Source organism: Triticum urartu, chromosome 5A, assembly GCF_056163025.1.
Source record: "Triticum urartu cultivar PI428250 chromosome 5A, HENAU_Tu73, whole genome shotgun sequence".
Classification (NCBI taxonomy): domain Eukaryota; kingdom Viridiplantae; phylum Streptophyta; class Magnoliopsida; order Poales; family Poaceae; genus Triticum; species Triticum urartu.
In genome coordinates this window covers 406,291,331-406,305,635 of record NC_141877.1, presented here as the reverse complement: position 1 = coordinate 406,305,635, position 14,305 = coordinate 406,291,331, and positions in this window count along the sequence as shown.

Genomic DNA, 14,305 nt, shown 5'->3' with positions numbered 1-14,305 from the left:
CCAAGAAGGCGTTCCAAGAATTCGGAATTTGTTGATCTTGATGCTAAAATTGATAAAAGTGGGATTGAAGAAATTAAAACCCTAGATGTTGCTAAACCCACCATTATGGATTTCAAGGAATTTAACTATGAAAATTGCTCTTTGATTGATTGTATTTCCTTGTTGCAATTCTTGCTAAATTCTCCTCACACTTATAGTCAAAATAAAGCGTTTACTAAACATATCGTTGATGCCTTGATGCAATCTTAAGAAAAACTTGAATTGGAAGTTTCTATCCCTAGAAAAATTTATGATGAGTGGGAACAAACAATGAAAATTAAAATTAAAGATCATGAATGCTATGCTTTATGTGATTTGGGTGCTGGTGTTTTCACGATTCCAAAAACTTTGTGTGATTTGTTAGGTTTCCGTGATTTTGATGATTGCTCTCTAAACTTGTACCTTGCGGATTCCACTATTAAGAAACCTATGGGAAGAATTAATGATGTTCTTATTGTTGCAAATAGGAATTATGTGCCCGTAGATTTTATTGTTCTTGACATAGATTGTAATCCTTCATGTCCTATTATTCTTGGTAGATCTTTCCTTAGAACGATTGGTGCAATTATTGATATGAAGGAAGGAAATATTAGATTCCAATTTCCATTAAGGAAAGGCACAGAACACTTTCCTAGAAATAAAATTAAATTACCTTATGAATCTATTATGAGAACCACTTATGGATTGCCTACCAAAGATGGCAATACCTAGATCTATTCTTGCTTGTTATGCCTAGCTAGAGGCGTTAAACGATAGCGCTTGTTGGGAGGCAACCCAATTTTATTTTTATTCCTAGCTTTTTGGTAATGTTTAGTAATAAATAATTTATCTATCCTCTGTTTTGGTTGTGTTTTTTGCATTTAATTAGTGTTTGTGCCAAGTAGAACCGTTGGGAAGACTTGGGGAAAGTCTTGTTGAACTTGCTGTAAAAAACAGAAACTTTAGCGCTCACGAGAACTGCTGTAATTTTTATTTCGAAAGTGCTATTTAGTTAATTATTTTTTCAGATGATTAATAGATAAATTCCTCACGTCCATAAATTTATTTTAGAATTTTTGGGGTTCCAGATCTTGCGCTAGCTACAGATTACTATAGACTGTTCTGTTTTTGACAGATTCTGTTTTTCGTGTGTTGTTTGCTTATTTTGATGAATCTATGGCTAGTAAAATAGTTTATAAACCATAGAGAAGTTGGAATACAGTAGGTATAACACCAATATAAATAAATAATGAGTTCATTACAGTACCTTGAAGTGGTCTTTTATTTTCTTTCGCTAACGGAGCTCACGAGATTTTCTACTTTAAGTTTTGTGTTGTGAAGTTTTCAAGTTTTGGGTAAAGATTTGATGGATTATGGAACAAGGAGTGGAAAGAGCCTAAGATTGGGGATGCCCATGGCACCCCCAATATAATCTAAGGACACCTAAAATCCAAAGCTTGGGGATGCCCCGGAAGGCATCCCCTCTTTCGTCTACTTCTATCGGTAACTTTACTTGGAGCTATATTTTTATTCGCTACATGATATGTGTTTTTCTTGGAGCGTCTTGTATTATTTGAGTATTTGCTTTTTAGTTTACCACAATCATCCTTGCTGTACACACCTTTTGAGAGAGCCATACATGATTTGGAATTTGTTAGAATACTCTATGTGCTTCGCTTATATCTTTTGAGATATATAGTTTTGCTCTAGTACTTCACTTATATCTTTTAGAGCACGGTGGTGGATTTGTTTTATAGAAACTATTGATCTCTCATGCTTCACTCAGATTATTTTGAGAGTCTTAATAGCATGGTAATTTTCTTATAATCCTAATATGCTAGGTATTCAAAGTTAGTAAAATTTCCTTAAGAGTGTTTTGAATACTAAGAGAAGTTTGATGCTTGATGATTGTTTTGAGATATGGAGGTAATAATATCAAAGTCTTGCTAGTTGAGTAGTTGTGAAATTGTGAAATACTTGTGTTGAAGTTTGCAAGTCCCGTAGCATGCACGTATGGTAAACATTATGCAACAAATTTGAAACATGAGGTGTTATTTGATTGTCTTCCTTATGAGTGGCGGTCGGGGACGAGCGATGGTCTTTTCCTACCAATCTATCCCCCTAGGAGCATGCGCGTAGTACCGAGGTTTTTGATGACTTGTAGATTTTTGCAATAAGTATGTGAGTTCTTTATGACTAATGTTGAGGCCATGGATTATACACACTCTCACCCTTCCATCCTTGCTAGCCTCTTCGGTACCGTGCATTGCCCTTTCTCACATTGAGAGTTGGCGCAAACTTCGCCGGTGCATCCAAACCCCGTGATATGATACACTCTTTCACACATAAACCTCCTTATATCTTCCTCAAAACAGCCACCATACCTACCTATTATGGCATTTCCATAGCCATTCCGAGATATATTGCCATGCAACTTTCCATCATTCCGTTCATCATGACACATTCATTATTGTCATATTGCTTAGCATGATCATGTAGTTGACATAGTATTTTTGGCAAAGCCACAGTTCATAATTCTTTCATACATGTCACTCTTGGTCCATTGCATATCCCGGTACATCGCCAGAGGCATTCATATAGAGTCATCCTTTGTTCTAGTATCGAGTTGTAATCATTGAGTTGTAAATAAATAAAAGTGTGATGATCATCATTTTCTAGAGCATTGTCCCAAGTGAGGAATAAATAAATAAATAAAAAGAGAAAGGCCATAAAAAAGATAAAGGCCATAAAAAAAGAGATGGCCCAAAAAAATGAGAGAAAAAGAGAGAAGGGACAATGTTACTATCCTTTGCCACACTTGTGCTTCAAAGTAGCACCTTAATCTTCATGTTAGAGAGTCTCTTGTTTTGTCACTTTCATATACTAGTGGGAATTTTTCATTATAGAACTTGGCTTGTATATTCCAACAGTGGGCCTCCTCAAGTGCCCAAGGTCTTTGTGAGCAAGCAAGTTGGATGCACACCCACTAGTTTCTTTTGTTGAGCTTTCATACATTTATAGCTCTAGTGCATCCGTTGCATGGAAATCCCTACTCCTTGCATTAACATCAATCGGTGGGCATCTCCATAGCCCATTGATTAGCCTCGTTGATGTGAGACTTTCTCCTTTTTTGTCTTCTCCACATAACCCCCCTTAGTATATTCTATTCCACCCATAGTGCTATGTCCATGGCTCGCGCTCATATATTGCGTGAAAGTTTATAGGTTTGGGATTACTAAAGTATGAAACAATTGCTTGGCTTGTCATCGGGGTTGTGCATGATGAGAGCATTCTTGTGTGAAGAAAATGAAACATGACTAAACTATATGATTTTGTAGGGATGAACTTTCTTTGGCCATGTTATTTTGAGAAGACATAATTGCTTAGTTAGTATGCTTGAAGTATTATTATTTTTATGTCAATATGAACTTTTGTCTTGAATCTTTCGGATCTGAATATTCATACCACAATTGAGAAGAATTACATTAAAATTATGCCAAGTAGCACTCCGCATCAAAAATTCTGTTTTTATCATTTACCTACTCGAGGACGAGCAGGAATTAAGCTTGGGGATGCTTGATACGTCTCCAACGTATCTATAATTTTTGATTGCTCCATGCTATATTATCTACTGTTTTGGACGTTATTGGGCTTTATTATCCACTTTTATATTATTTTTGGGACTAACCTATTAACCAGAGGCCCAGCCCAGAATTGTTGTTTTTTTTGCCTATTTTAGGGTTTCGAAGAAAAGGAATATCAAACGGAGTCCAAACGGAATGAAACCTTCGGGAACGTGATTTTCTCAACGAAAAAGACCCGGGAGACTTGGACCCTACGTCAAGAAAGAAAAGAGGAGGCCATGAGGTAGGGGAGCGCCTACCCCCAGGCGCGCCCTCCACCCTCGTGGGCCCCCTGTTGCTCCACCGACGTACTCCTTCCTCCTATATATACCTACGTACCCCCAAACGATCAGATACGGAGCCAAAACCCTAATTCCACCGCCGTAACTTTCTGTATCCACGAGATCCCATCTTGGGGCATGTTCCGGAGCTCTGCCGGAGGGGGCATCGATCACGGAGGGCTTCTACATCAACACCATAGCCCCTCCGATGAAGTGTGAGTAGTTTACCTCAGACCTACGGGTCCATAGTTAGTAGCTAGATGGCTTCTTCTCTCTTTTTGGATCTCAATACAATGTTCTCCCCCTCTCTTGTGGACAACTATTCGATGTAATCTTCTTTTTGCGGTGTGTTTGTTGAGACCGATGAATATGGGTTTATGATCAAGTCTATCTATGGATAATATTTGAATCTTCTCTGAATTCTTTTATGTATGATTGGTTATCTTTACAAGTCTCTTCAAATTATCAGTTTGGTTTGGCCTACTAGATTGATCTTTCTTGCAATGGGAGAAGTGCTTAGCTTTGGGTTCAATCTTGCGGTGTCCTTTCCTAGTGATAGTAGGGGCAGCAAGGCACGTATTTTATTGTTGCCATCGAGGATAACAAGATGGGGTTTTCTTCATATTGCATGAGTCTATCCCTCTACATCATGTCATCTTGCTTAAGACGTTACTTTGTTTTTAACTTAATACTCTAGATGCATGTTGGATAGCGGTCGATGAGTGGAGTAATAGTAGTAGATGCAGGCAGGACTCGGTCTACTTGTCTCGGACATGATGCCTATATACATGATCATACCTAGATATTCTCATAACTATGCTCAATTCTGTCAATTGCTCAACAGTAATTTGTTCACCCATCGTAGAATACTTATGCTCTCGAGAGAAGCCACTAGTGAAACCTATGGCCCCCAGGTCTATCTTCATCATATTAATCTCCTACTACTTAGTTATTTCCTTTGCTATTTACTTTGCCTTTATTTTACTTTGCATCTTTATCATAAAAATACCAAAAATATTATCTTATCATATCTATCAGATCTCACTCTCGTAAGTGGCCTTATAGGGATTGACTACCCCTTTTTGCATTGGTTGCGAGGATTTATTTGTTTTGTGCAGGTACGAGGGACTCGCGCGTAGCCTCCTACTGGATTGATACCTTGGTTCTCAAAAACCGAGTGAAATACTTACGCTACTTCGCTGCATCATCCCTTCCTCTTCGAGGAAAACCAACGTAGTGCTCAAAAGGTAGCAAGGCGCAAGGTATGTTTTGGGGCAGTCAGTATATGTATGTATAATAATATGAGCATGAAGCTGAGAATTATATACTGAGATACGCATAACTACAGATGGTGCTGCCGCAGTTCAGACCCTGCGGGCTGAGCTCGTCTGGGCCAAGGAGAAAGTCAGGATGAGTGATGCGGTTGCCAAGAAGGCAGCCACTGAGTTAAAAGCCGAACAGGCTGCTCAGCGCCAATGCAAGTATCTACCATGGCACACGAGCTAAAGGATGCCACTGTCCGATGTGAATTCCTCGAAAAGGATAGCAAAGTCAAAACGACCGATCTCGACAAGGCCTTACAAGAGGTGAGAGAAGCACGGTCCAAGTCTAGAGCCGCTCGGGAGGAGATCCAGCAAGCTGGGGAAATAGTGGCCGGTAAGCCCTTCTTATTACAGACTAAATTCGGTGATCTGAAGTATGCCCCACTTAACCAAATGTGGAGTTCTCTAGATGCATTCTTGGACTTGCCGAAGAGTGTCTCTGATGCGGTGTAGTTTTACCAGGTGCAAGAAGGACACGCAACGGATAAGCTTTTCTGGCTGCAATTCAGCATGCCAAAGCTTCCGCTTTTGCTGAACAAACAGATGGCCCAGTGGGCTGAGCTCCACAGAATATCCGGATCTGCCATGAAGGACGTCGTGGTCCGGCTGTGGCCAACAGAGCCAATTCCGAATAGTTATTTCGGTTTGGTGCAGCGACTTGTTGATGCGGTGCTGCGTATCGACGTTGTTAAGCGGTCAACATGCATTGAAGGTGCACGGATGGCCCTTGCTTGTGTCAAGACATACTGGGCAAAGATGAAGGCCACCGATATTGCAGCAAGGAGTCCACCCGGGGGCAAGGACCATCACACGCCAGAGCATTATTTTGAGGATGTCCTTGAGGGCGCCCGCTTGATAGAGGGCAGTGCTCGAAGGATATGATATACGAGTGATTGTACCGAAATTGTAAAAACAATATTATGATATATTATAGGCTATGCTTTTTGCCTGAAGGTTTTGGTTCCTCCTGTGCGGCCATTTTTTGTATAATCTGAAAGTTTTCTAGTCGTCGGCTTCGGCCCCCTCGCATATAATACGGGGGTGTTCGTAAAATCATTGATCACTCTTGACCCAATGTCTTGGTCCATGAAGGAGGTGCCAATGCAGCGAACTAGGCAATTGGACTATATGGCTTTAACACTTCCACTTAGCGATAGGAGTTTGACGGTGGGTCTACGATATAGCCCCTGGTATGTACGCGGTTATCTGAATACGATGCGTTACATAGGTGACCAGAAGAATGGTCCTTCGTGTAATACAGAAGGAATTGCAAAAGATTCTGATAAGTCATCGAGTGGTTGACCAGCTCTCGCCGCATCATGACAGTCAGTTTTCGACTTTCTCTACTGAGGTGCTTGACCAGATGAACCGGAAACACAATCGTAGTAGTTCTCCCTTTACTACCTTAGCCGATAGGGCGGAACGTAAGGTAGTAAGAACAGGAGCCGGGAAACGCAACTATTAACCAAAGACATGATTCAGAGCTGATGCATATAAGGCCAAAACTTGTGACGCCAAAGTATGCTATAAAGCTGTTCGGACTTGTTGGCAACTCATATGTTGCCATATCGAGCCCCTGGCAATTTGTGCCGAGGTGCATGCGTGAAACAACCGAAGAAGCAAAATTCAGTTCTTAGAAAAAGCAAATATTGAATATGGACTATGTTCACTGGAATCTGGTTGATACGTCAAATGCAATCTTTCAGATTATAACACCACTACCCAGACTATTTAACATGCCGGGGGTCGAAGGCTGAGGAAAAAGGCACTTTACAGGTTTGAAATAAAGAGTGCAGTCTACAAAAAATTATTTGGACCTCCTGTCGCACGTCTGTGTTTCCTAGCCTCGGGGAAAGAACTCCTTGGCAGGAATAGCCTTTGGTTATCTGCACGAAGCCAAACTCAGAAAGAGTCTGTAAGATGACCAGGCTTTGAGTCACCTGTGGTAAAAGATAGATGATAGTTAGAAAAAAAGGAAAAAAGGCTATGGGAGTGCGGACCACATTGTAGGCATGTCTGTATTGTGCCTCCGCCGATGACCAGGGTATTTTAAGTGCATAATTATGTATGCACGGTACAAACTTCGCAGCTATATGAGGTGAACGACGAAGGCCGGACTACTAATCCTGCTCTGAGATTGATCGGTCCTGTTTAATAGAGACCGATGGCTTGATGGCTGATGAGATGCGCGGCTTGATGGGGCCGCTTTGTACTTCGACTGAAGTAGTCGTAGTATGCTCCTCTGTACAGAGGGAGTGTTCCGTGTTTCCGTTTATTGTGATGATGCCACGTGGACCGAGCATCTTAAGCTTTAGATAAGCATAGTGTGGGACCGTGTTAAAACGAGCAAATGCGGTACCCCCGAGCAGTGCATGGTAGCTACTGCGGAACGGGACAATATCGAAGGTCAAGCCTTCGCTTCGAAAGTTGTTCGGCGGGTCGAAAACGACTTCCAATGTAATTGAACACAGGCAGTGAGCTTCTATGTCGGGTACTGCTCCCTTAAAGGAAGTTGTGGTGGGATTGATTCTTGAAGGATCAATGCCCATTATGCGGACAGTGTCCTGGTAGAGTAGATTAAGGCTACTGCCGCCGTCCATAAGGACTTTCGTGAGATGGAACCCGTTGATAATTGGGTCGAGGACTAGAGCTGCTGAACCTTCATGACGGATACTGGCTGGGTGGTCTTTGTGATCAAAACTGATCGGGCATGACGACCATGGGTTGAATTTTGGGGCGACTGGCTCTATGGCGTAGGCGTCCCATAGTGCGCATTTGCGCTTCCCCGTAGGGATGTGTGTCACATGTACCATGTTTACTGTTTTTACTTCGGGGGAAAATTGCGTTTGACCCCCGGTGTTTGGTTGGCGAGTCTCTTTGTCGTCGCTGTCACTGGGCGGCCCCTTCCCCTTGTGTTCGGCATTAAGCTTGCCGGCTTGTTTGAAGACCCAACAGCTTTTGTTGGTATGATTGGTTGGTTTATTGGGGGTGCCATGAATTTGGCAGGGTCGATCCAGTATCTTGTCTAGATTGGATGGTCCGTCTTTGTTTGCCTTGAATGGCTTTTTCCGTTGATCGGGTTTGGAGCGGCTGAATCCGGCGTTGACCGCCATGTCTTGCGTTCCTTCATTATTATTTCGACGCTTGTGTTTATTGCGTACCGTCTTGAACTTCGGAAGTGCCCCGATCACTGGTGTTGTTGCTTCTACGAGCGAGCCAGTTGTCCTCTCCCGCGCAAAAGCGGGTCATAAGAGCAGTAAGGGCTGCCATGGATTTTGGTTTTTCTTGTCCGAGGTGGCGCGAGCCATTCGTCTCGGACGCTATGTTTCAAGGCCGCAAGGGCTTCTGCGTCCGGACAGTCGACAATTTGTTTTTTTAATTAAGAACCTCGTCCAGAGCTTCTTGGCTGACTCCCCGGGCTGCTGGATAATGTGACTTAGGTCATCGGCATCTGGAGGCCGGACATATGTACCTTGGAAGTTATCGCGGAAGGCATCTTCCAAGCCTTCCGAGCTGCCAATGGAATTTTCGGGCAGGCTTCTCAACCAGTGCCGAGCTGGCCCCTTGAGTTTTAGGGGGAGGTATTTGATGGCATGAAGATCATCGCCGTGGGCCATATGAATATGGAGAATAAAGTCTTCAATCCATACCATGGGATTTGTGGTTCCATCATATGATTCTATATTCACGGGTTCGAACCCTTCTGGGAATTCATGTTCCATTACTTCATCAGTGAGGCAGAGGGGGTGTGTGGCACCTCTATATCGGGCTAGGTCGTGACGTAGTTCAGATGGAGTCCGTCTGCGGTTTTCGGCCCAGACGTGATTGTGCTTGCCATGTTCGGCTTGATAGCAGTCGTTGTGCGTCAGGGCACGCCACCACAATCCGTAGATCGATTTGGCCAGACCTGCTTTATTCTTTAGGTCTTGCCGCAGGTCGTACACATATCCCCAAGCTATTTTATCTCTGCCTTTACGACAAGGTAGGACAGGGTGGTGTTTAGCTGGAGTTGCCGCTTTTTCCCGGCCACGTGATGGTCGATCAGCCACATTACGCGCTGATGGTAGAGGCTCAAGTGCCTCGTCACCGAATTGAGGTAGCAGCTTACGCTTTGGGTAACTTTTGGTTGGGTGGTCGAGGCTGTATTCCTCTACTGCCAGGACATTAGTCCATCTATCCTTGATCAGCTTGAAGCCGCTGCTGCTTCTTTTTCAGGCTCCCTGCAGTGGCTATTAGCCGTTGCTTAAAGCGCTCCTGCTCGAGAGGTTCCTCAGGCACGATAAAGTCTTCGTCGCTGAGGCTCACCTCATCCTCGGAGGGTGGAAGGTAATTACTGTCCTCCGAGTCTTCGTTTGCAGCCTGTTCGTTAGGGCTAACTTTCCCATCCCCCCGATTTTCTTGTTCAAAGTTTTGCTCGACGGGGTTTTCTTGGTGTTAGGCATCATCCGGAGTGTTGTTGTCTCTGCTGTGGCGTGATTTAGAATGGCGCCGTCGGTGCTTTGGTTGTGTCTCGGGAGGTTTATCCTCTACTGGATTTTTCTCATTATCGCTGTCACCCTCCCTGGGTGCATCCACCATGTACACGTCATACAAAGAGGTGGCCGTCCAGCGTCCGGTAAACGGTGGGTTTTCGGCTTGCTTCTCTCCGGCATCATCGTCCATACCATCGATGTCTTCGGAGCCGTAAACGAGCATGTCCATTAAGTCCTCTACTGTGGCAATGAAGTGGGTGGTGGGTGGGACGTAAAATTCCCTGCTCTCAGCCCCTAGTCCAGGCTAGGCGTAGTTCGGACATTGCTCCTCCGTAATCACGAGGGATCGCATCAAGTCCAAAGCCTCGCTTAAAGGAGAGGTTTTTTGAGGGAGAAAAGAATCCGTGGAGTATGGCGGGAAGGGAATTCCTCGGCCGAGCTCACACAATGTTGACTCAGAGAGTTCGGAGCCAGCGTCCGAGGAAGAGTCCAGCTTGGTGATGGATGCCGATGACACTGCTTCCTCCAGCTCTCCCGTACTGGGCCTAGTGGCCGTAGATAGTCCGGCGGGTTTAGGAATCCCGTCTTCGGTACTAGAAAAGCGCTCTGGCTCTAAGGCCATAGCAGAGGTTGGGGTTGTGAATCCTTGGAAGATCAAGTCTCCTCGGATATCAGCGACATAATCTAGGTTTCCAAAACTAATCTGATTACCTGGGGCGTAGCTGTCGATCTGCTCCAGATGGCCAAGCGAGTTGGCCCGCGGTGCAAAGCCGCCGAATACGAAGATCTGGCCGGGGAGAAAAACCTCCCCTAGGGCAGCATCGTTGCAGATGATGGATGGAGCCATCAAACCTTTTGGCGGCGACACAGTGGAACTCTCAATGAAAGCACCAATGTCAGTGTCAAAACCGGCGGATCTCAGGTAGGGGGTCCCGAACTGTGCGTCTAAGGTTGATGGTAATAGGAGACAGGGACACGAAGTTTTACCCAGGTTCGGGCCCTCTCGATGGAGGTAATATCCTACGTCCTACTTGATTGATATTGATGAGTATGGGGGTTACAAGAGTTGATCTACCACGAGATCGTAATGGCCAAAACCCTAGAAGTCTAGCCTGTCAGATTATGTCGGCGTTCTGGGAACGGGGGTCCCCAGACTTGCCTCCCTGCGGCCTGCGGCGTGGCTCAAGTGGGGGCCCAGCGCGGCCCATCTTCATCAGCTCAAGCTCAAGACCCTCATGAGGGGACAAGCCTCGTGGGGCAGACGACAAGAAGCTTCCTCAGAGGCAGCCTCATCAGGCAGGCTCACAAGGAGGTGGAGAGATCAAGGCAGGGGTACCTCGCGAGGAGCCTGTGACGCAAGCCATGACGCTCGAGGCCAGGCGGGCGCTAGGCGGGCGCCGGCCTGCGCAGTGTCCTTGTTTTCCCTTTGGTGCAAAGGGGGCAAGCACAGGCCAAGGCATCGGGCAAAGGTTGCCATTCCGGTGCAACGAGACCAAGACCAGCAGAGTGGCAGGATGGAGGTCACCGTGGAGCCCAAGACGGCGTCATCACCAGTACTTTTGGCAGCCGAAGACCACCTTTGGTCAGGATAACTTGTACTAGATGTTCCCCTTCAAAATGGCCAATTGTTGGCGCCCTTCCCGCTCATTATTTGGGGAGAGGCCCAGGGCCTCTAGAAATAGAGCAAGCCACCACAGAGTAGAGGGACGGCTAGAGATCTGGGAGAACCCTAGCAGAGAGAGAGAGAGAGAGAGGCGACTGAACTCACCCTAGCAGTTCATCGCGCCAGCTCAAGAACACCTCTCGTGAGGCTGTTCTTCCCTTGTATTGTTCCTCATCAGCCCCTGAGGCAATCCACCACACCACATACTGGAGTAGGGTATTACACCACAACGGTGGCCCTAACCAGTATAAACCTTATGTCCCTTGTGGTGTTCGTTGTTTCCAGTTTAGATCATGCGAGGAGATTGGACGTAGATCGGTAGGGGAGAGATCTCCGCACGCACCCCAGTGTTCGAACCTCAAGGGTCTGCCGGAACCCGAAATCCGACATTTGGCACGCCAGGTAGGGGTGCACCAGAGTCCTCCCTCCTGACGACCCGCTCTCCCCCGACATCGCATCCCGCCCTCATGGCGGACAATGTGCCGCCCGCTCCAGCAATGGATGCCGACACTGGGGCCAAGGGCTCCGGGCCTTGGCCCCTGCCTTGCGACAGGTGCAGTGGCCGCGCAAGCCCGAGACGCCGCCACGCTATGACGGCGCGACGGACCCGATGATTTTCCTGCTGGTACGAGGAGGCCGTCCTCAGAGCCGGGGGCGACGACCGGGTGATGGCCAACTGGTTACCCATGGCCCTCAGCGGTGTCCCGCGCGCGTGGCTCCTCCACCTGCCGACGGCCTCTGTCACCTCCTGGGAGGAGCTGCGCGACCTCTATCACCTCCTGGGAGGAGCTGCGCGACCTCTTCCTCGCCCGTTTCGCCGCACCAGCGCCGGCCGTCATCGCAGCTCTCCTGGGTTGCTCCCAGGCACCACCCTCGAGCCATCACGTCAAGCCATTCACCCACCGGATCAGCACCGCCTCCAAGCGCCGAGAAGCCCCCCAGGCTGGGTGGAGCCCGAGGCCGATCTAACCTTCGACTCGGAGGACCACCCCTTCAACCCCATTGGTTCGGGAGCGCTCCCGATGCTGTGCACCCCCACCATCTGCCAAGTGGCCGTCACTAGGACCCTCATCGACGGTGGTGCCGGCCTCAACATGCTCTCAGTGGAGGCCTTCAGCCTCCTCCACGTGCCGCTGGAGCGGCTCCAACCCAGCAGGCCTTTCTCGGGCATCGGAGCCGGTTCCACCGCCTCCTTGGGACAGATCCGCCTCCCAGTGATCTTCGGCACCTGCGACAACTTCCACACGGAGCTGATCAACTTCGACATCGCCCCCGTTGGCCTCCCCTACAACGCCATCCTCGGCTATCCGGTCTTGGCTCGGTTCATGGCAGCAACTCACCCGGCGTACAACCTCATGAAGATGCATGGGAGCAGCGGCGTCCTCACCATGTCAGGAGACACAAAGGATGTGCTGCAGGTGCTCCAGCTTATTTTCAGGGCGGCCGCGGTGGCGCAGCCCACTAGCACCGAAGCCCTTGAGCCCAAGGGGGCTGCGCCGGCTAAAAAGAAGAAGTTGTTCACCCAAGACAAGGCAGAAACCAAGCAGGTACCAGTCAACGAGGACGGGTCCACTAGCGCCACCTTCACCATAGGGGCCAACCTTGAGCCCAAGCAGGAGAAGGCCCTGATCAGGTTCCTGCGTGCGAACAAGAAGGTGTTCGTGTGGGAACCTGATCAGTTAGCAGGTTCCCAAGGGAAGTGATTGAGCATCACCTCAACGTGTGCCCCAATGTGCGCCCCGTGAAGCAGAAGGCAAGGCGGCAGTCTATTGAGAAACAGGCTTTCATCATTCAAGAGACCCGGAAGCTAGAGGCGGCAGGAGTTATCCGCGAGGTCCGCTACCCTAATTGGCTGGCTAATCCGGTCGTTGTGCCAAAAAAGGGAGGAAAGGAGCTCATGTGCGTCGACTTCACCAACCTCAACAAGGCCTACCCGCAGGATCCATTTCCGCTCCCCCGCATTGACCAGATAGTCGACTCCACCGCAGAGTGTGACCTATTGTGCTTCCTAGACGCCTTCTCGGGCTATCACCAACTCAAGATGGCGGTAGAAGACGTGGAGAAGATGGCTTTCCTGACCCCGTGTGGAGTGTACTGCTATACGTGCATGCCGTTTGGGTTGCGCAACGCAGGCGCGACCTTTCAGTGGCAGATGCACATCGCCTTAGGCCGGCAGCTCGGGAGGAACGCTGAAGCTTATGTCGATGACATTGTGGTGAAGTCTCGTGAGGCAAGAACCCTGATATAGGACCTGGAAGAAACCTTTGCAAGCCTCAACGAAGTGGACCTACGGCTCAACCCGGAGAAGTGCGTATTTTGAGTCCCCTCGGGCAAGCTCCTGGGTTTCCTCGTATCCCACAGGGGCATCGAGGCCAACCCGAGGAAGGTCAAGGCAGTCGAAGACATGAGCCCGCCGAGGACCCTCAGAAAAATGCAGAAGCTCACCGGGCGTGTGACTGCGCTGGGACGCTTCATCTCCAAGCTGGGGGAACGAGCGCTGCCCTTCTTCAAGCTGATGAAGAAAAAGGGCCCCTTCGAATGGACTGAAGAGGCCGACAAGGCATTCCAAGACCTCAAGAGGTACCTTACCAGTCCACCAGTGATGGTAGCTCCGCGTCCTCGGGAGCCCCTGGCGCTCTACCTTGCGACCACCCCCTACTCCGCTAGCGCAGCCCTGGTGGCGGTCAGGGAGGAGCGCTGTCCCAAGGCCGCATCGGCCGTCCGAACTGAAGCAAAGCAGAGCCAGGAGGGCCTCGCAAAGGCCGCAACCACAGCCGGAAAGGAACAGCTGCAGCAGGAGAACGCACCCGGAGCAGGAGAGGCCTCTTCAGGTGACCAAGCACTGGGAGCTCTGTCGTCTCAAGAGATGCCTTGACCTCTGGAGGATGCAAGCTGCCCCAGCACCCTCAACCTCGTCGAGCATCCC